The 22,325-nt window shown below is 42.6% G+C and overlaps 1 pseudogene; it reads right to left on the bottom strand.

The window, feature by feature from the left end:
- Positions 1-22,325, bottom strand: part of LOC105511854 — a 29,435-nt pseudogene that overhangs the window by 6,756 nt on the left and 354 nt on the right.

Raw genomic sequence — 22,325 nt, 5'->3', positions numbered from 1 at the left:
CACGGTGAAACCCCGTCTCTACTAAAAATACAAAAACTAGCCGGACGAGGTGGTGGGTGCCTGTAGTCCCAGCTACTCGGGAGGCTGAGGCAGGAGAATGGCTTAAATCCGGGAGGCGGAGCTTGCAGTCAGCTGAGATCCGGCCACTGCACTCCAGCCCGGAGGACAGAGCGAGACTCCGCCTCAAAAAAAAAAAAAAAAAAAAAACCAGAAAGCACAAAATAAGAATTTAGTATAAGTATTTTATTTTATTTACCATTAAGAATATATTAAATTGGGCTGACGTGGTGGCTTACACCTGTAATCCCAGCACTTTGGGAGGCTGAGGCAGGTGGATCACCTGAGGTTAGGAGTTTGAGACCAGCCTGACCAATATGGTGAAACCCCATCTTTACTAAAAATAAAAAAATTAGCTGGGCATGGTGGCGTGCACCTATAGTCCCAGCTACTTGGGAGGCTGAGGCAGGAGAATTGCTTGAACCTGGGAGGCGGAGGTTGTAGTGAGCCGAGATCATGCCACTGCACTCCAGCCTGGGTGACAGAGCGACACTCCATCTCAAAAATATATACGTTAAATTAATGCAGAAGAAATGGCATTTCAATAAATATTATTCTTGTAATGGAATCATTGTCTCATGACTGCAAAAGGACTACATTAAATATTTTTACTACATGTGATAATTGAAGTCAGGTTTTGAGCTCAATGTTTTATTTGATTTTAGAAATATTTTAAACTAGCTTTTGATATCTTAGAGTTTATCTTTTTATCTTTATTCTTTCTCCCTCTCCCAGCTACATTGTGATATAAAATATAGCACGTAGTAGGTTCATGATATATGTACTTACTATGTGAATGACAGCTATGTCATTTAGCTGACTGTTTTAATTTTCTTGTCAAGAGGTTTAGGTAGCCACTTTTGAGGACAGATAAATGATTAGGTTAAAAAAATTCAGATCATTGCCACACGTAAAACACATTAGTTTATGTAAGCATCCCAATGTTTGGTTAAAAAAACCCAAAGCTCTACTGGAGAGAAGCAGTAAAATTACGACCATTAGTCAGACATACTATGACTCAGAATGAGCACTGCACTCTGAGATAAAAATGAGATCAATTTTAAGACAGTGTTTTCTGGATATAAGTATGCCTCCTGTGAGTTTAGTGTGAGGAGCCTCCTCAGATAACAAACCTAACTCAAGTGGGACTTTGATGCTGCCAGACATTCTTCCTATATGTCTCCATTCTTTTCTCTCATCTCTTTTCAGTGACTTTTTCACACTTTCTCTTCACTCCTCAATCCAGCAATACCACTTCCCATCGCCACTCCAGCAATCATGCGATAACTCCCACAGACTGTCATCCCACAACCACCCACCTACCAGCCTCTGCACCCACACACTGCGCATTCCTGTCTGTGACCACAGATGAACTCTTCATGCCCTTATCTAAAGTCAGTCACAGCCTGGGCAATATGCAAGACCCCTTTCCTAAAAAACAAAAAAATTAGCTGGGCATATTGGTGCATGCCTGTAGTCCCAGCTACACAGGAGGCTGAGGTGGGAGGATCACTTGAGCCCAGGAGGTCAAGGCTGCAGTAAGCCATGATTGTGCCACTGCCCTCCAGCCTGGGCAATAGAAAGAGACCCTGTCTCAAAAAATAAAAATAAAGCCACTCTGCTGTTGGCTCCACCTCCTCAAAGCCAAAAGGAGCAGTCACGAGGGCCACTGTTGTTAGAAGAGACCCAGATAACTAAAAGCTGTAGCTGTCCAAAGACAAGGGAAGTCTGTCTCAAAGCTTTCAGGGATTGTTCTGAAAACTTTGACACATGCTTACTACGTTTGTGCTTGGGTCAGCCCTGGACTGGTGCACTGGAACTGAGGGAAATACTGGCTTAGCCTACTTCAGGAGAAGTTTCTGATGGGTGGTCCTGCCAGCTTCAGGTTCATATCCACATTGCTGCTCTTTGACTTCCAGTGATTCCATGAGCAGTTTTTCTTTGATTTTCTTGGAACTACATCTACATTCTTTTCTAGAACAAAAGCATTCATGATGTGTAAAAAAATCACGATTCATACTGTACAATCTCAATCTCATAAAACTGGATGTTATACCTATATGCACAGAGGACCTAGAAACTGTAAACTGCTTGTGATTGTAGGTGACTTTGTTCTTTACTTCTTGTGTTTTTAAGTATCCTAAAATGCACATATTAACTTAAAAAATAAAGGTTATGTCACTAATCATTAGATAAATGTAAAGTAAAACCACAATGAGATACCATCTTACACCAGTCAGAGTGGCTATTATTAAAAAGTCAAAAAATAACACATGCCAGCAAGGTTGTGGAGAAAAGGGAATGCCTATACACTGCTGGTGAGAATGTAAATTAGTTCAGCCACTGTGGGAAGCAGTTTGGTGATTTCTCAGAGAATTTAAAACAGAACTAACATTAGACCCAGCAATTCCATTATTGGGTACATACCCAAAGGAATAATCACTCTACCATAAAGACACATGCATGTACATGTTCATCACAGCACTATTCACAATAGCAAAGACATGAAATCAACCTAAATGCCCATCAACATTAGACTGGATAAAGAAAATGTGGTGTACATATACACCATGGAATACTATGCAGCCATGAAAAGGAACAAGATAATGTCCTTTGCGGTTACATGGATGGAGGTGGAGGCCATTATTCTAAGTGAACTAATGCAGAACAGAAAACCAAATACTGCATGTTTTCACTTTAAGAGGGAGCTAAACATTGAGTACACGTGGACACAAAGAAGGAAACAACAGACACCAGAGCCCGCTTGAGGGTGAAGGGTGGGAGGAAAGTGAGGATCACAAAACTACCTGTCAGGGCCAAGCACAGTCAGTCACTCATGTCTGTAATCCCAGCACTTTGGGAGACCGAGGTGGATGAGATCACTTGAGGCCAGGAGTTCAATACCAGATTGGGCAATATGGTGAAACCCCGTCTCTACTAAAAATACAAAAATTAGCCGAGTGTGCATAGCAGCGCATACCTGTAATCCCAGCTACTCAAGAGGTTGAGGCAAAAGAATCACTTGAACCCAGGAGGTGGAAGTTGCAGTAAGCCAAGATTGCACAACTGCACTCCAGCCTGGTGACAGAGTGAGACTCTGTCTCAAAAAAAATAAAAAAATAAAAAAGAAAGTCCTGGGTTGCTTGTTGCTCTGATTGATTGTGAAGCCTGGCTCCCAGATTTGGAAGTGGTGACTGGAAAATGCTTTGTCTAAAACGAACATGGGACAGATGACGCTCTTGTGTGAGAGCTCCCCAATAAAGAATCTCAGAGGTCACCCGCATGAGCTGTACAGGAGTTGAACATGGACTATCATCATTCTAAAGGGTTAATGCTCAGTTAAGTAAAGCCCCATCCCAACAGATCTAATAGACAGGTTTTCATTGCACCCAAAAGGATGCAAACTGCACTTCCCTGGACATTGCTGCACTCAGTGTGAGTCATGGGCTGACTGTCCCCAGGTTAAGCTGAGTTGGGGGGTTTGAGCGACAGAAACCAAGAAGGTCAAAGCCAGAGGGGCCCTAAGACGTCATCCAGTCCAGCTGCCCTTTCTTCTCCCTGCTGCTCTGTTCACGGCTTTGCTGACACCCCAGTAGAGAGGTGGTCTGAGGCTTTTCACTACCAGGACTATCCAATGGTCACATCAGGCTTGGGTCACCAGCAAGGCAAGGCCACCAAAAATACTTCCTGAGAGAATTTAACATTTGATTTTTTGAAACATCATTCAACTAGTCCATCATAGGAGATATCAGGATTTGGCTGGACCGTCTCAACACTTATTTTATAGGTTAGGCTTCTTGTTTTATTTTGAATTATATACTACATCTAAGTAATACAGCCCAGTGCTTAGGGCCAAAAGACATTTTCCCAGGGCACAGAACTTGCCCGAGCAGATCTTTCCTGTTGGGTTTTTACAATGCTGGTGGGCAAGAGGGGTCAGAAAAACCAACATCTGAATGTTCATCCTGCACTTTCTGTACATCATCTCTCCCCATCAGACAGCCCTGCAAGGAAGTACTTATGCCCCTTCAGCTAATGAAGAAACTGAGGGTCAGAGAAGGCCAGACCCTCTTTCAGGGTCACAGCTGGTGAGGGGTGAGAGCAGAGGCTGCTCCTGGGGCCTGGCAGCCCACAGTCCTGCCTCCTGGGCCAGCTCTGACACTCTCTTTCTGTGACTGTGGGTCTCTGAGTCTTGATTTTCTCATCCATACAGTGAGGGGTTTGAGGAAATCATCTCTGAGAGGTTTCCAATTCAATGAGCCATTTTCTGAGTGTCCCTCTGCGTTTTGCAGAGTGGGGGTTCAGGACAGATGTCACATGACTCACGCCTCTAAGAGAGAGGATGAGGGCTCTCGCACTGAGGGAATACCACAGCAGAACCGGGTTCTTGACCTTCATTATGTCATGTGCACCTTAGTGGTTATGTGTGTGGGCTCAGGAGTCAATCCCTGCTTCTAACTCCATCTGTGTGACATTGAGCAAGTCACTTTCCCCTCTCTGAGCCTTTTGCCCCTGATCTGTGACCTCATGGGGTTTTCTTTATGTAGAGAATGCTTAGATATGCTTACAAAGAGCCCGGAACATGGAAGAGCACAAAGTTTGCTAGTGCTTCCAGTGGTTCCTGCTGTCATCAGCCTTTTCTCCCTGCACGAAGGTCTTGGCCAAGAAGATTTGAATCCCTTCTATAAGTGCATCCATTGCCCAGGCCTGTCAGGATATCTGGCCAAAGGTTTCACAGCCCAGGCATGCACCTGGATCCCAGGCACCTTCCAACCTGGATCCTGGGCACCTGCCTACGGGCACATCCCGTCTATCTTTCTGGATCCCTGGCCCACACTCCACATTCCCCCACCTCTCTACCCCTGTCTTCCTATCCTAGTCTTTGCTGAGCTCTGGGCACTTTACACCCAGTTCACTCATCTGCCATGCCCTGTCCACCATGCTGTCTCCCATGGTGTCCACTTTGTGTCTCCAAATCTGGCCCCAGAGGGAAGAGCCAGGTAGGTGCTGAGCTGTGGCCCATTAAACCCTCTGGCCCCTCCCTTCAGCTAGGCCTGCTGGAGCCTCTCCCTCAAGATGGTGCTCCTTTGGGCACTGTGCCCCCAGGCACCCAGGATGAACCTTTTGGGCCTTTGTGGAGCATATGTTGGGAGGAGACTTGCCCCTGGAATTTGCCAATAATGAGAAAAACATCATTAACAGCCCTCATGGGTTTCAGAACTTCACAACCAATGGGGCAGCTTTTACCTACCTTATTCCATCTGGTCCTCAGAAGAGCCAGGGGAAATAGACAGCCAAGAGGAGAAAACTAAGAGAGGTGAAATGATGTGCCAGTACTAACACAGATGTGTCACATCAGGGCTGCAATTCAGACCCAGGGCTTCATTCCCAGGTCTGTGCGCTATAGTATTCCATAGAGATTAAGGGCATAGGGTCCAGAGTTAGAAAGCCCTGGGTTTGAATATCAGTTATAATACATTTTAGTTATGTCACCTTAGGTAAGTTAGCCTCTCTGAGTCTGAGTTTTCCTTCCGTAAAATGGGGAGGACCTTCTGGGGCAAGTCCTATGCCCTAGAAAACAGTGTCCTTTTGGCCATATGCACCACATTTGCATTATTTAGGATCCATTATATAATTTCAAATAAAACAAGAACCCTACTCTGTAAAATAAGTGTAAGAGAGTCCAGCCAAATTCTGGTATTTCCTGTGATGGAATAACTGAATGGTGCTTTGAAATATCAAAGGTCAAATTATCTTAAGAAGTATTTTTGGTGCCCCTGCTTTGCTGGTTACCCATGCATGTGCCTGGCCAAGTCATCCTCTCCACTTGGTTGTTTCATGCCTCTTTTGCTGTGGATGCTCTGAGAATTGAAGTTTCTCCAAAGTTCTTACACTTCTGAGATTAAGCCCTTTGCTTAGTCTTCAACTCAATCTGCCCTCTGCAGAGGATGCTGTCAAGGACAGCCTCTGACTCTCACACTTTGCACTGGGGATTAATAGATCTGAGTCTGTTGTTTTCTCTCTACCCTTCAATACATCATTGTCCTTTTAGCAACATCCTCCAATCCCACAGTTCTTCAAGTTTTTACTTCTGCCATATCTCTAAAACACTAGAGATGATGCACAAGCTATTGCAGCTGCTTTGTCTAGGTCCCAGCCAGCTTGCAGCAGGTAAAAGTCTTGGTAATCACATTCCTATAGCATAGGCCAGAATCTTTTGTTTACCATCAGTGACAGGGTCCTCATTGCCATTCAGATAGTGAGCGATCCACTTACAGAATCTCATCCTCAGAATCTGTCTTCTAGAATTACTCCTGGCACCAACTTTCTTGGGCTGGGCTTCCCAGAAGCAGAGCCACAGAAAGGGATTCTTGTGCAAGTGATTTATTGAGGGAGTACTCTCAGGTGAGACCTGTAAGGAGGGAAGCAGGGTAGTGCAAGAGAAGTTAGGCAAATACGAGTTTCAACTGATATTGAACCTCATGCCATAGGTGCTCTGGAGTGTGAAAGGCACTATAGCATTGTTCTGCCTTGGGGTGGGGGATACCTTTTGTATCCCCTCATCAGTTAGTCATCACTATAGGTTATCCCTGGGGAAAAGGTGTCAACTACCAGACATTTTTCCTGGCAGGAAAAATTAGTTGAAGGCAACTCTCTAGAGAATAGTATAGCTGTGAGCTGTTAGCAGCTAATATTCATAGCAGATAGATGGATTACCAACAGTGACTTCTACATATGGTATTTACCTTTCTGTGTCTGTTTTTTTTTTCAGTATTATGTTTATAACATTGTTGAGTTTGTTTTATAATATATAGTATACATTATAAAATGGTGCAAATATACAATCTATTTAGCCATTATATTCTTAATGAACATTTAGCTGGATATAAAACTGCAAATTAAAGTTATTTTTCTTCAGTACTTTAAAATTTTTGCTTCTATGTGTTTTTGTATCCAGTGCTCCTGTTAGGAAATCTGATGTCAATCTGAATCTCATTTCTTTGCAGATGATCTGCTTTTTCTTTCTGGAAGTGTTCAGAGTTTTTAAAACTTTGTCAGTAATTGATCCAGAAGAGATGTTCATAGTGATGAACTTCAAAAAAACTTCAAAAACAGAAAAGATAAAATTAAGCAATGTAGACTTCTGCTTTCATGAAGATGAAGTAGATGAACTTTTCTCTATTCCTCCTGCTAAGTACAACCTAAAATCCTGGATATTATGTATAAATCAAACAAAAGAAGACTTTGAAAAGGGGAAAGAAGAAGGCAGAGTGGCTTAGGACCTTGGGACACAAACAACAGCATGGTACTGGGTTCCAGGAATTTTCCTTTTGCTTCATAAATCTCAGACTTGGAGCTGAAGAAGCTAACAACCTAGAAATGTCAACAGGTTCAAACCAAAAAAAATAAAAAATAAAAAATAAAAAGCCAATGAAAGGGTAGTCTGTTTAACCCCAAAAGGCCAGAACAGGGGCAATTAGCGAGACAGGAAACTTTTAGGAAGCAACTTTTGTATACTTGCCAAATACCACAGAGAATACTGTGGCTCAACTTCCACCTCCACCAGCAAAAGCCAAATGGGGAGCCCAAACGTCCACCAGTTCCAGGCTGATATTAGGTACTTCAAGCTCCCCTACAGCCCCTTCACCATCGTGTCAGATAATTATCTGATGAAGATTTTAAGACAGTCATTATAAAAATGCCTCAATGAGCAATAACAAAGGCACTGGAAATAAATTAAAAAATAGTTTTTTTTGAGACACAGTCTCACTCTGTCACCCCTTTGCAGTGGTGCAATCTTGACTCATGGCAACCTCTGCCTTTCGAATCCAAGCAATTCTCCTGCCTCAGCCTCCCAAGTAGCTGGGACTACAGGCATGTGCCATCACGCCCAGCTAATTTTTGTTTTAGTAGAGATGGGGTTTCACCATGTTGCCCAGGTTGGTCTTGAACTCCTGACCTCAAGTGATCTCCCCCCTCAGCCTCCCAAAACTCCTGGTATTACAGGCATGAACCACCATGCCCAACCAAAAAATAGAAAATTTCAACGAAGAAATAGAAGATGTAAAAAAGAATCAAATGGAAATTTTAGAACTGAAAATTATAATAAACAAAATAAAAAATTCAATGGATGGGCTCAACAGAAGAATAAACAGTGGAAGAAACAATAAAGAGAAAGATAGAATAAAAGAAATCACCAGTCTAAACAGTGACAAACAGACTGAAATAATAAAGCTTTGGAGACCTGTGGAAGGATAGCAAAAGATCTAGTGTCATTGAAGTTACAGAAGAATAGGAGAAATAGGTAGAACTGAAAAAAAAAAAAACCTACAGAAATCATGGCTAAAGACTTCCTGAGTTGGGTAAAGAACATAAACCTACAGCTTTAAGAAACTAAGTGAACCCCAAATAGAGAACCCCAAGGAAATCTACCCTAACACACATAATAGTCAAACTTCAGAAAACTAAAGACAAAGTAGAAATCTTGAAAGCACAAGAGGGAAATTACACCTTACCTGTAGGGAAAAAACCATTTAAATGACAGTAGGTTTATCATCAGAAACTATGGAGGCCAGAAAGAAGTGGAACATTTTTGAAGTTCTGAAAGAAAAGAACTGTATAACCAAGAGTCTTTTATCCAGTAAGAACATTCTTTGGTAATACAGAAGTTAAGATATTATCAGAAGAGAGAAAACTAAGAGAATTTGTTGCCTGAAGACCTATTCTAAAAGAATGACTAAAGAAAATTCTCTAAGCAGAAAGGAAATGATAAAAGAAGGGCTCTTGGGACATCAGGAATATTGATAAAGATATTGGTAGATAGATTTTTCTTCTTCTCTTGAGCTTTCCAAGTTATGTTTGACAATAGAAGCAAAAATTATAAATACTGCTGATATGGTCTTAAGTGTATATAGAGGAAAGATTTGGGACAATTATATTATAAAAGAAGGAGTGTAAAGGAAAGGAAATTTAGGTAAGATTTTGTGAGACAAAGTAGCAAACATAAGGAAGCCACGTTTGCCCATTTCTGCTTGCCAGCATAGTTTCACAAAGCCCCTGACTCTATGACAAGTGCAGCTCTCCAGAGAGATGCTTTGAAAACAAGATGGGATAGAGCACATGGCTCCTCATGTCTCTTGCCTGAGTGACTACATTCCGTAAAATACAAATGACTGCAGTAGTCTGTTCTCATGCTGCTATGAAGAAATACCCAAGATTGGGTAATTTATAAAAGAAAAGAGGTTTAATTGACTCACAGTTCCCTGTGGTGGGAAGGCCTTAGGATACTTACAATCATGGCAGAAGGCAAAGGGGAAGACAGGCACATTCTTTAGAGGGCATCAGGAAGGAGAAGTGCCAAGCAAAGTGGGAAAAGCCCCTCATTAAACCATCAGATCTTGTGAGCACTCACTCACTATCACAATAACATCATGGGGGTGACTGCCCCCATGATTCAATTATCCCCCACCAGGTCCCTCCCACAACATATGGGGAATATGGAAACTACAATTCAAGATGAGATTTGAGTGGGGACAGAGCTAAACCATATCAATGACCCTAGTCCTTGCCTTTTCCTACACACAAGATAACATCTGACAGGGTAAGTGATTATGCTTCTATAATCTATAACCAGATGTACTTTAATAATCTATAACCAGATGTACTCTTGTCCCCAAACTTTGATGTGATTTTACATGTACTGAACCCCCCACTTTCTGTGTATACACTCTAAGCTAAAACACTTTCAGATCAGCCTAACAGAATCTCTCTGAACAACTCCTCTCAGGCTGTAGTCCTCATTCTACAGTCCTCAGTAAGACTTCTGAATAAAACTAAATTTAAAGGCTTGATTTTTTTCTTTAGTCAATAGTTTCTCTACTTCACTCAAATTGATAAAATGTCAACAGCAATAAATTGTGATGTTTTACATATATATATAACGTAATACTTGGAGTAACCACTAAAAATGCTACATGCAGAGATAACACTCAAAAGCATTATAGATAAATCAAAATGGAATGCTTAAAAAATGTTCGGGTAACTCACAAGAAGACAGGATAAAGAAAACAAATAATTGAAAAAAAAAGAATAAACAGAAAGCAAAACATAAAATGGCAGACTTAAGGCCTACCATATCAACAACTACATTAAATGTGAATAGTCTAAACAGACCAATTAAAAGACACAGATTGGCAGAGTGGATTTTTTTATGATCCTACAAGAAATCCACTTCAACTATGATAATAAAGTTGGTTGAAAGTAAAAGGATAGAGAAAGATGTATAATACAAACATTAACTAGAAGAAAACAGGAGGCCAGGCATGGTGGCTCACACCTGTAATCCTAGTGGTTTGAGAAGCCAAAGTGGAAGGATCTCTGGAGGTCAGGAGCTCGAGATCAGCCTGGGTAACATAGTGAAATCTTGTCTACACACACACACACACACACACACACACACACACACACACAAAGCCAGGTATGGTAGTGCACACCTGTAGTCCTAGCTACAGGGGAGGCTGAGATAGGAGGATCTTGAGCCCAGGACTTTGAGGCTGCAGGGAGCCATGATTGCACCACTGCACTCCAGCCTAAGTAACAGAATGAGACCCCATCTCCTTAAAAAAGAAAGAAAAAAAAAAAAAAAAAAAACAAGAGTGGCTATACCAACATTAGATAAAGTAGACTTCAGAGCAAAGAAATGATCAGAGACAGAGAGGGAAGTTACACAATGATAAAAGGGCCAATCTACTAAGAACATAAAGCAATCCTATATGTGTATGCACCAAACAACGGAACTGCAAAAACTGAAAACTGAAATGAAAAGACAGATCCACAATTATAATGATGTACTTCAACACTCCTCCCTCAGCAATTGATAGGACAGCTAGACAGAAAATGAGTACAAATAGAGAACTCAACATCACCAAAAGGGTCGACTGTGACATTTACAGAATGCTCCACTCAACAAGAAAAGAGTACACATTTTTTTCAGGCCAGGTGTGGTGGCTCACGCCTGTAATCCCAGCACTTTGGGAGGCCAAGGCGGACAGATTGCCTGAGGTCAGGAGTTCGAGACCAGCCAGATCAATATGGTGAAACCCCATCTCTACTAAAATACAAAAAATTAGCCAGGCGTGGTGGCGTGCACCTGTAGTCCCAGTTACTCAGGAGGCTGAGACAGGAGAATCACTTGAATCCAGGGGGGTGGAGGTTGCATTGAGCTGAGATCGTGCCACTGCACTCCAGCCCAGGCAACAGAGTGAGACAACATCTCAAAAAAAAAAAATACACATTTTTTAAGTGCCCACAGGACATATATGAAGATAAGCCATACCATGAGCCATGAAACAAATCTCAACAAATACAAAAGAATTACAGTCATACAGAATGTGTTCTCTGACCACAGTGGAATTAAACTAAAAATCAATAACAGAAACATAACAAGAGAGCCTTCAAACACTGAAAATTAAACAACATATTCCTAAATAATTCATGGGTCAAAGAGAAAATCTCAAGGGAAATCTTCAAAAAATAATAATAATTTGAGCCTGGTTTCAATACACTGTACCAAGAGAAATTTAAAAATACATTGAACTGGCTGGGTGCAGAGGCTCATGCCTGTAATCCCAGCACTTTGGGAGGCCAAGGGGGTGAATCACTTGACCCCAGGAGTTTGAGACCAGCCTGGGCAACATGGCAAAACCCATCTCTACAAAAAATACAAAAATTAGCCAGGCTGAGATGGAAGATTGCTTAAGCCTGGGAGGTGGAGGTTGCAATGAGTTGAGATTGCACCACTGTACTCCAGCCTGGGCTTGAAAGATATTTTCACTAGGCTAGAATTCTGGCAGTTATTATTTTTTTCAGCATTTTATAATTATTTCTGGAAGAAATAATTCCAAAGGCTCTGGCTTCTAATGTCACTATTGAGCAGCCTTTTTTTAATCTGGTTACTTCTAAGGTTTCTCTTAGTTTTCTTTGTTTGTTTTCTACTGTGTCATTATTATGTATCTAGATAATATATTTCTTTTTATTTATCTTGCTTGGGTTTTCTTTTTTGAGCTCCTTAAATCTGTTGTTTGATGTCTTTATACTTACGAACATTCTTAGTCATTTGCTCCTCAAATATTATCTCTACCCATTTGTGATGGTTAATATTAGGCATCAACTTGATTGGATTGAAGGTTGCCTAAATAGCTGCTAAGTATTGTTTCTGGGTGTGTCTGTGAGGGTGTTGCCAGAGGAAATTGACATTTGAATCAGTGGACTGGGAGAGGAAGACCCACCCTCAATGCAAGTGGGCACCATCCAATGGGCTGCCAACTGGCTAGAACAAAGCAGACAAAAGGTGGGATAAGCTGGTTTCCTGAGTCTTCCGGCTTTCATCTTTCTCCTGTGCTGGATGTTTCCTTCTGTTCCTTCTGTCCTTGGACATCAGACTCCAGGTTTTTCAGCCTTTGGACTCTTGGACTGACACCAATGGTTTGGTGGGGGTTCTCAGGCCTTTGGCTACAGACTGAAGGCTGCACCATCAGCTTCCCTGTTTTTGAGGCTTTTGGACTCAGACTGAGCCATTACTGGCATCTTTCCCCCTCAGTTTGCAGATGGCCTATCATGGGACTTCACCTTGTGATCATGTGAGTCAATACTCCTTAATAAACTCCCCTTCATATATACATATATCCTATTAGTTCTGTCCTTCTGGAGAACTCTAGTATACCATGTATTTCTCTCTTCCTGGGAATATGATTAACATATATCAGACCTTTTTACTTGAGTCTTAGGCTCGTACTCTCTCTTTTGTGCTTTTTATAGCTTTTGTCTTTCCAAGCTTCATTTTGACCTACCTTCCAGTTCACTAACTCTTTATTCAATTGTATCAAACTTACTATTAAAGTTGTTCATTGAGTTTTGAGTTTCAGCTATTTTATTAGTTATTTCCAAAAGTTACATTTCATTCTTTTTTCAAAAGTTTTAGGTCACTTTTTATATTTTCTTGTTTTATTCAAATACTTTTCAGTCATCTTTTATCTATTTAAACATAATAAGAATAGTTTTGTATGTGACTGTTTATTCCAATACACATTTACGTTTTTCTGCCTAATCTCGCTCTGGTGCTTTTATTTATTTCCTTGTGGGCCTGGTGGATCCTTTGAGCCCACTAGTTTGAGACCAGCCTGGACAACATGGTGAAACCCTGTCTCTACAAAAATAAATAAATAAATAAGCTGGGCATGATGACATGCACCTGTAGTCCCAGCTGCTCCTCAGGAGGCTGAGTTGGGAGGATCTCTTGAACCCAGAAAGGTGGAAGTTGCAGTGAGCCAAGATCAGAGCACTGCACTCCAGCCTGGTGACAGAGGGATACCCTGAAAAAAAAAAAAGAAAGAAAGAGAGAGACAGAGAGAGAGAGAGAGAAAGAGAAAGAAAGAGAAAGAAACAAAGAAAGAAGAAAGAAAGAAAGAAAGAAAGAAAGAAAGAAAGAAAGAAAGAAAGAAAGAAAGAAAGAAAGAAAAGAAAAGAAAAGAAAAGAAAAGAAAAGAAGGAAGGAAGGAAGGAAGGAAGGAAGGAAGGAAGGAAGAAAGGAAGAAAGGAAGGAAGAAAGGAAAAAAAGGAAGAAAGGAAGGAAGAGAAAGAAAGAAAGATTTAAATCTAGGGATGAATCAAATTTCTTCTAGCAGAATTTATGTTTGTTTTTATCAGGCACTTGGGAACACTTCAGGACCACCTTAAGCAAAGGTAAGTTATGAGGTTCCTTAGAATACCCAGGAGATATGATCCTAGGATCCAGATCTTCAGAAGGTTTATCATAATTCTGGCTCACTGATTAAAGGGTGTAGCCCACTGAAGTTCAAGGTTATTGTGGTGGAGTAACTCTTCATTAAATTCTCCACCTTAAGCATCTTTGGTCTTTGATTTCTGTCCCCTCTCACTTCCCCACCTGTGAGGCAAACAAGTAAAAATCTGACTTTTCAAGGTTAGAAAATTCCCTCAGAGAAAATTCTGTTTGTCTTCTTTGCCTGCTTGTATTCCTTCCAATTTTGGCCTCGTTGTTCCATAGTGTCTTATCAACTGTATAATGTAATTGATAAATTTAAATATACAATCTAGAATTTTTCATTCTTTTCACCTGGAATTTTAATCTGAATAACCTAATCCATCAGAACCCACCACTGAACAATTTCAAAAGAATAAAAAAATTTAAGGATAAAACTGAATTAGTTTACTTTTTACAGGCTTAAGTGAAGTAGATTTAAAAGGCAGGGAGGGGGCCGGGTGGGGTGGCTCATGCCTGTAATTCCAGCACTTTGGGAGGCCAAGGCAGGTGGATTACCCAAGGTCAGGAGTTCGAGACCAGTCTGGCCTACATGGTGAAACCCTGTCTCTACTAAAAATACAAAATCAGCTGGGCATGGTGGTGTGTGTCTGTAATCCCAGCTACTCAGGAGGCTGAGGCAGGAGAATCACTTGAACCCCAGAGGCGTACCATTGCATGATCTCAGCTTAGAGAACGAAAATCCGTTTCAAAAAAAAAAAAAGGAAAAGAAAAGAAAAGAAAAAGGCAGGGAGTACAGCTAGACGTAGATAAAAAAGTATATAGCTGTCATGCAAACCTACAACCTGTATGATTGCTAATGCCCAAATTAGAAATTCATCACATGCAGGCTGGGCGCAGTGGCTCAAGCCTGTAATCCCAGCACTTTGGGAGGCGGAGATGGGCGGATCACGTGGTCAGGAGATCGAGACCATCCTGGCTAACACAGTGAAACCCCGTCTCTACTAAAAAAATACAAAAAACTAGCTGGGCGAGGTGGCGGGCGCCTGTAGTCCCAGCTACTCCGAAGGCTGAGGCAGGAGAATGGCGTAAACCCGGGAGGCGGAGCTTGCAGTGAGCTGAGATCCGGCCACTGCACTCCAGCCCAGGCCACAGAGCAAGACTCTATCTCAAAAAAAAAAAAAAAGAAATTCATCACATGCATTGTAAAAACTACAGCTTAATCAAATACTCCAATTACTCAAATACAGTCTGCTTTATGGTCAGTGTTGCTGTGATTCGCAAAGAGTGAGACTGTAGCAATTGGGTAGGGGATATATGGGAAGAGCCAGAGGAGTTGAGGATGCTTGACTCTCCAGGCTCCTCTGAAACACATCCCACCCTATCCTCCACATTCTCCCACTTGATAAAGGTGGCAGTGCCTTTAATTATGAAGCCAGCCCAATGTTTAATGTTGAAATCCCAGAGTTAGCAGTGGAAGTGGCAATATGCAATGGCAGATTAGGAAAGACAGGGATCTGCTCCCCCATTATCTTGTTCCCCTATCCACAGTACTCTATTCTGCGTCAGGGCCTGAGGCTCAGTCATTAAACAAAGGATAACAGGTATGGAAGGAGCAAGGGTTTAGTTTAGGGAGTTGACACTAAGTAAAAGTAATCTTGGGATTTCTCCACTGTGGACCAAGAACAACTCTGAAAAATCAGCATTCTTCCTGATGGTCCAACTGTCCCCTCTACCAAATTATACTTCTAGAGATGAGCAATGCAAATTCTGTGTTAGCCTTTTTAGATTATGGTTTTAAGGACTTGAAAGTTCAAAATATGACTTTTTCTAGACTGGTGACAACTTGAAAACCCTAATGCCTACTACAATCATCATATTATCTCAGCTCAGTGAAGTCTTGACTCCTAGGTTTGGTAGCCCAAGACCAAGACAGCTGGTTCATTTTCAAATCAGACAGGCTGTGTGGTTTTGGAATCAAGTATACTCAGTGACTAGCTGTCAAGTTAACTGTTGAGGGTCATTGAGGGGGCCCAAGAGTGAGGCACCTCTCTTCCCCACTTCAGTTCTGAATGAACTCTGGGTCTGAACAAAAGCATCAGCAGAAGGCACGTAAATATCACTAGGTTGAAGGACATGGCATATATCCGAGAGCATGGGACTTCTTCAAACGAAACTCCAAAATTAGAGAGATTCCTGCCCAGCCCTAGGCATTTTAGAACCACCCCAAATATCCCTGTGTGAGAAAAAGTCTCTATAAAATGCCCAAATGGAGGAGCAGAGGAGCATGTAAGGGCAGAGGCAAGGGAGAACAGAGAAGTTATGCTAAGTTTATTCAGATTAGTCTTCCCAAGCAGACTTTAGGTTAAGTCATCCTAAATGTCCCAGGATACTGTGGCCAATGGGACCTAGTCAAAAGCTTTCCGTGAACTGAATTCCCTCCACATGGAAGAAACATCAGGAAGAATCATTTCCTCAGTGCTGGCCATTTCTTTTTGAGCTATTCAGTACTTGTATATGGGGGATGCTGTAACTTGTTGGTTGACTAATGGGTTTTTTATTTTAGTTGTTCTCAGTGCTATTGAGGAGTCAACTGAATTATTTCAGGTACTTGTTGCTACAATAGGAGAGAAAATATCACTATGTTGGTAAAAGAAGGGTTTTACATTTCAAATCTCTTCTTGGGAGCATTGTTGACATATGGACAGATTTAATTGTACATAGATAAGACATACATAACAAATGTTCCATTTTGTTCCCCAACCCATTCTTTCTGCTTTGGGAGAAAGAGCTAACCTTGCAACTGGTTGTGTGTCACATTGGGAAATTGACATGTATAAGTGCCTAATGGCCGAGTATTTTGGGGGGGTTTCAATGAGTACTTCTTGGTCATAGTAAGTAAAGAATATGGCAAAGGAAGCTTGGAAATCTTATCAGGCAAGACAGAGAGACAGTTCTGAAGTCTGAGACAATCTGTCATTAAACCTAAGGTTACAGTTTTGCCCAAGTTTACTCCTAGTCATTGTAATATTCCAGGAGGACTACTGTTTTATAGGACAAGAGATCTGTGTTTGAGTCTTGGCTCTGGCATTGACTTGCTGTGTGACATTGGGCAAGTGTTATGAGCCTCAGTTTTCATAACTATAAAATGGGAAGGGTAAAACTAGATGATCTGTTTTTTCCAGCCCTGATATTCTGGGACTCCTCATTCTAACCAAAAGGTTCTCAAATGTCTCCCAGTGATGATGGGAGTGAAAACCATTCCGCTCCCTGTGAGACACTATGATACAACCAACATTTCACTCTGTCATTCTCATGAGGCATAAGCTCCCTTGTACAGGATCTTATTGTGCATGGACCATATAAAACTACAACCAAGAATACATATGTAATTGAAAAGGAAAGTTTGGCTGGGCACGGTGGCTCACGCCTGTAATCCCAGCACTTTGGGAGGATGAGGCAGGTGGATCACCTGAGGTCAGGAGTTCGAGACCAGCCTAGCCAACATAGTGAAACCCTGTCTCTACTAAAAATACAAAAATTAGCCAGGTATGGTGGTGGGTGCCTGTAATCCCAGCTACTAGGGAGGCTGAGGCAGGAGAATTGCTTGAATCTGGGAAGCGGAGATTGCAGTGATTTGAGATTGCACCACTGCACTCCAGCCTGGGCAACAGAATGAGACTGCATCTCAAAAAAAAAAAAAAAAAAAAAGGGGAAAGGAAAATTTTTAACTAATTGGCTTTCCACATATTCTTTCTTTTTTTTTTTTTTTTTTTTTGACAGGGTCTCACTTTGTCCCCCAGGTTGGAGTGCGGTGGCATGATCTCGGCTTGCTGCAACTTCCACCTCCAGGGCTCAAGCAATTCTCCTACCTCAGCCTCCTGAGTAGCTGGGACTACAGGCACGTGCTGCCATGCCCGGCTATTTTTTGTATTTTTTATAGAGATGGGGTTTCACCATGTGCCCAGGCTCCTCTCAAACTCCTCAGCTCAGGTGGTCTACCCATCTCAACCTCTTTCACATTTTCCAATTAATATATATTTGATATTTATGTATTCCTATCTCCACCACTAACATGTTATATAGCATATCCGAACAGATGTAATTCTGGCTAAGAGAGTGTTCTGGAAGGAAATGAAGAGACTAGTTATTTGGTCTGTCCTACCATGGGCATCAAACTATTAAGAGTGACAGTTAGATGTTTCCACTTCATGCAGAAATCTGTTTATGATACTTGGGTTAATTCCTTAACGGATACATTAAAAAGCTAATTTGGAGTTTAGCTTGGGAATAATTGAACCCAAACTCTGAACTGAGAATTATATGTAGTTTATTATACTATTGACATAAACATAAAACTATGCCACAAAACCTAAAGGAAATACTAATTGCAATTTACAGCCAGGCGCCTGGAATCCTAGCATTTTGGTACGCCAAAGTGGGAGGATGGCTGGAGGCCATGAGTTCAAGACCAGCCTGGACAACATAAAGAGACCCCATCTCTACAAAAATAAAAATAAGAAAATTAGCCAGGCATGGTGGTGCATGCCTGTGGTTCCAGCTACTTGGGAGGCTGAGATGGGAAGGTCAGTTGAGCCCAGGAGTTTGAGGTTACAATGAGCTATAATCACACCCCTGTACTCAAGCCTGGGTGATAGAGTGAGACTCTGTCTCTAATAATAATAATAATTGCAATTTCCTCTAAGAACGACCAAGAATCCATGGCTCTAGCTAAGAAAGTCTTTGATCTGGCCGGGCGCGGTGGCTCAAGCCTGTAATCCCAGCACTTTGGGAGGCCGAGACGGGCGGATCACGAGGTCAGGAGTTCGAGACCATCCTGGCTAACACGGTGAAACCCCGTCTCTACTAAAAAATACAAAAAAAACTAGCCGGGTGAGGTGGCGGGCGCCTGTAGTCCCAGCTACTTGGGAGGCTGAGGCAGGAGAATGGCGTAAACCCGGGAGGCGGAGCTTGCCGTGAGCTGAGATCCGGCCACTGCACTCCAGCCTGGGCGACAGAGCGAGACTCCGTCTAAAAAAAAAAAAAAAAGAAAGCCTTTGATCTTAGATTCGCCTGTGTTCCTCATCTCTCACAGAGTCTGGTTCTACAGATGTCATAGGCTTGTTGCTCATGGGTCTGCAAGATGTCATTTCCTCATATGAATACCCTTATTAATGGAGTTTGTGAAAAATTCTCATTTCTTATCCACTTTTTCAGGGTCCGGCTAAGTGCCGAGGCTTTCTCACAGATTTACTTCCCTAGAAGATGTACCACAGAGTGCCAGCTTCCTGCTGTGTGCTCTCTTGGCAATGTTGTTCCTTTCTGCCTGATTGGGACACACTGCAGCTCTGTCCATCCTCACTCTGATCCTTGTGTGATTTCTAAGAAGAAATGAGATCTAAACTCCTTTAGCAGTGTAGCAGGACAAGCCACTGACAAAATTCCTTAGACACCAGATTAAAGAAGGAAGAGGTTTATTCGGCTGGAAGTGTCAACAGACTTGTGTCTTAAGAGCTGAGCTCCTTGAAAAAGAAATTCTTGGTCTTTTTAAAGGCTTATAATTCTAAGGGGTCCAGGTGAAAAGGTCGTGATAAATCGAGCAAGCATGGGGAACGTGACTGGGGGCTACATGCATCAGCTAACAGAACAGAAAGTTTTGCAATGCTTTTTCATACAATGTCTGGAATTTAAAGATAACACAACTAGTTTAGGTCAGGGGTTGATGTTATTACTATTAATTTTTTAACTCCTAGGGCCGGGTGGTGGTGGTGCCAAGGTTGTCTGGCTATTTATCTTACTTTCGTTTCTTTCCAACTTTTTGCTTTCTCTCTTTCCTCCTGTCTTGTGAACTAGGCAAGGTGGAGGGGAGGAAGTAGCAGGAGTAGTAGTGGCCTCTTTTTTTTTGGAGATGGAGTTTTGCTCATGTTGCTCAGGCTGGAGTGCAGTGGCGCAATCTCAGTTCACTGCAACCTCCACCTCCCAGGTTCAAGCGATTCTCCTGTCTCAGCCTCCTGAGTAGCTGGGGTTAAAGGTGCCCGCCACCACACCCAGTTAATTTTTGTATTTTTACTAGAGATGGGGTTTCACCATGTTGGCCAGGCTAGTCTCAAATTCCTGACCTCGAGTGATCTGCCCACCTCGGCCTCCCAAAGTGCTGAGATTACAAGCGTGAGCCACTGTGCCTGTTCATAAGCATCCTATCTTGATGGTCATTCAAACTAAAGATGAATCCTTCCAACTGGGCAGGAACATGGACAGTGTTACCACTCCCTGGCTGGAGCAGCTAGTGGTTACCCGATCTTTCCAAGCTCCCCAACCCTCCACTGCCCATGTTGCTGATACATGAGTACTTACTAACAAATAAGTGATACTCAGTGCCAAAAATATAAGAACTTACAGGAGAAAATGTTAACATTGAATGAAATGCTAACTTCTGAGCTCCTTCAGCCCCTTTTGCTTCTCTTTGTCCTATCGCCAGATGTTTTTTTCTCTCTGGGTCTGACTCCCACACTCAACTATAGATGCCTCCAGGGAAACAATTTGTGTCTGGTTCATTTCTGTCTCTAGCACCCAATAAGAATTTTTATGAATGACTGAATGATAAAATTTTATTCATTACATTAATGACGGATGAAAATTGTGAAGCCGGCTAGGCGTGGTGGCTCACGCATGTAATCCCAGCACTTTGGGAGGCCAAGGTGGGCAGATCACCTGAGGTCAGGAGATCAAGACCAGCCTGGCCAAGATGGTGAAACCCCATCTCAATTAAAAACACAAAAATTAACTGAGTGTAGTGGCGGGTGCCTGTAATCCCAACTACTCGGGAGGCTGAGGCAGGAGAATCACTTGAACCCAAGAGACAGAGTTTTCAAGTTTTCAGTGAGCCAAGATCGCACCGCTACACTCCAGTCTGGGCGACAGAGTGAGACTCTGTCTCAAAAAAAAAAAAGAAAGAAAAGAAAAGGAAAAGAAAATTGTGAAGTCTTCAATTATTCTACAGTACTATTGGGAAAACTTCCTGATACAGTATTTGAGAACCAGATTGTAGCTGTCTGCTCAACTAAACAAAACCAAATTAGATTGCTGTAATTCATTTAAAAATATTTATTGAGTTGTTCTTCTTAGCTAGGTGCTGTCACTGGTATCCTGGGAGCTGAATTAGTTGGATCTAGGGATCTAGGACCCCCAGAACACCCTGGCTCCTGGGGATATGCGATCTTGGTGATGGCTGCTTTGATATCCCTGTTCCTCAGCATGCAGATGAGAACAGGTATGAGAATGGCATGGTATATACAGGGAGGGAAGGAGGTATTAAAAAAAAGAAGAAGAAGAAGAAGAAGAAGAAGAGAACGGCATGTACTACATTGCCCATGATGTGGAAGTCGAGGAGCAGGTCAGCCCTGTAGGCCACATAGGCTATGGCAATGGATGAGTAGTAGGTGCCCACCACCAGGAGCTGGGAGCCACAGGTGGAGAAGGCTTTGGAGTGCCCTTCTCAAGAGTTGATGTGAAGCACTGAGGCCAGGATGTGGGCATAGGAGAGAAACACCAGGAGAAGGGGGAGGAAGGACACCACCATGGCGATGCAGAAGCCCATGAGGGTCTGGGGGGTAGTGTCAGAGCAGGAGGCCTGGACCACAGCCAAGTGGTCGCAGAAGCAGTGGTAGATGCGGGCAATGCTGTCAAATGCCATCTGGGAGGTCTGTACCACTGCTGGGATGTGCAGGAGGAGGGCAGTGAGCCAGGCACTGGTTGCAAAAACAGCGTTGGTCTGTGAGGTCATGAGGACAGGGTAGTGCAGTGGGCAGCAGGTAGCCACTTAGCAGTCATAGGCCATGACCACCAGGATGAAGGCTTCTGAGCAGGAGAAGTTGTGGAACAGTTACATCTGCAGGAAGCAGGCAGGGAAGCTGAGGAAGTGGTCCCCAAGCAAGAATAGGGACAGCATCTTGGGGATGGTGACTGTAACGGAGAGGATGTCCAGGGCTGATAGGTTTATCAGGAAGAAGTACATGGGCTTGTGGAGGCTGGGCTCTGCCATCACAACAACCAGGATAAGGGCATCACCCACCAGGATAAGCAGATAGATTAAGAAGAAAATCAAGGCCAGGCATGGTGGCTCACACCTATAATCCCAGAACTTTGGGAGGCCAAGGCAGGCAGATCATTTGAGGCCAGGAGTTCAATACCAGCCTGGCCAACATTGTAAAAGCCCATCTGTACTAAAAATACAAAAATTAGCCAGGTGTGGTGGCAGGTGCCTGTAATCCCAGCTACTCCAGAGGCTGAGGTGGGAGGATTACTTGAACCCAGGAGGCAGAGGTTGCAGTGAGCAGAGATTGTACCATTACACTCCAGCCTGGGCAACAAGAGCGAAACTCCATCAAAAAAAAAAAGAAAGAAGAAAGAAAGAAAGAAAGAGAGAGAGAGAGAAAGAAGGAAGGAAGGAAGGAAGGAAGGAAGGAAGGAAGGAAGGAAGGAAGGAAGGAAG

This window comes from Colobus angolensis, unplaced genomic scaffold (assembly GCF_000951035.1).
Source record: "Colobus angolensis palliatus isolate OR3802 unplaced genomic scaffold, Cang.pa_1.0 Scaffold205, whole genome shotgun sequence".
Classification (NCBI taxonomy): Eukaryota; Metazoa; Chordata; class Mammalia; order Primates; family Cercopithecidae; genus Colobus; species Colobus angolensis.
This window is presented reverse-complemented; position numbering and strand designations above follow the sequence as displayed.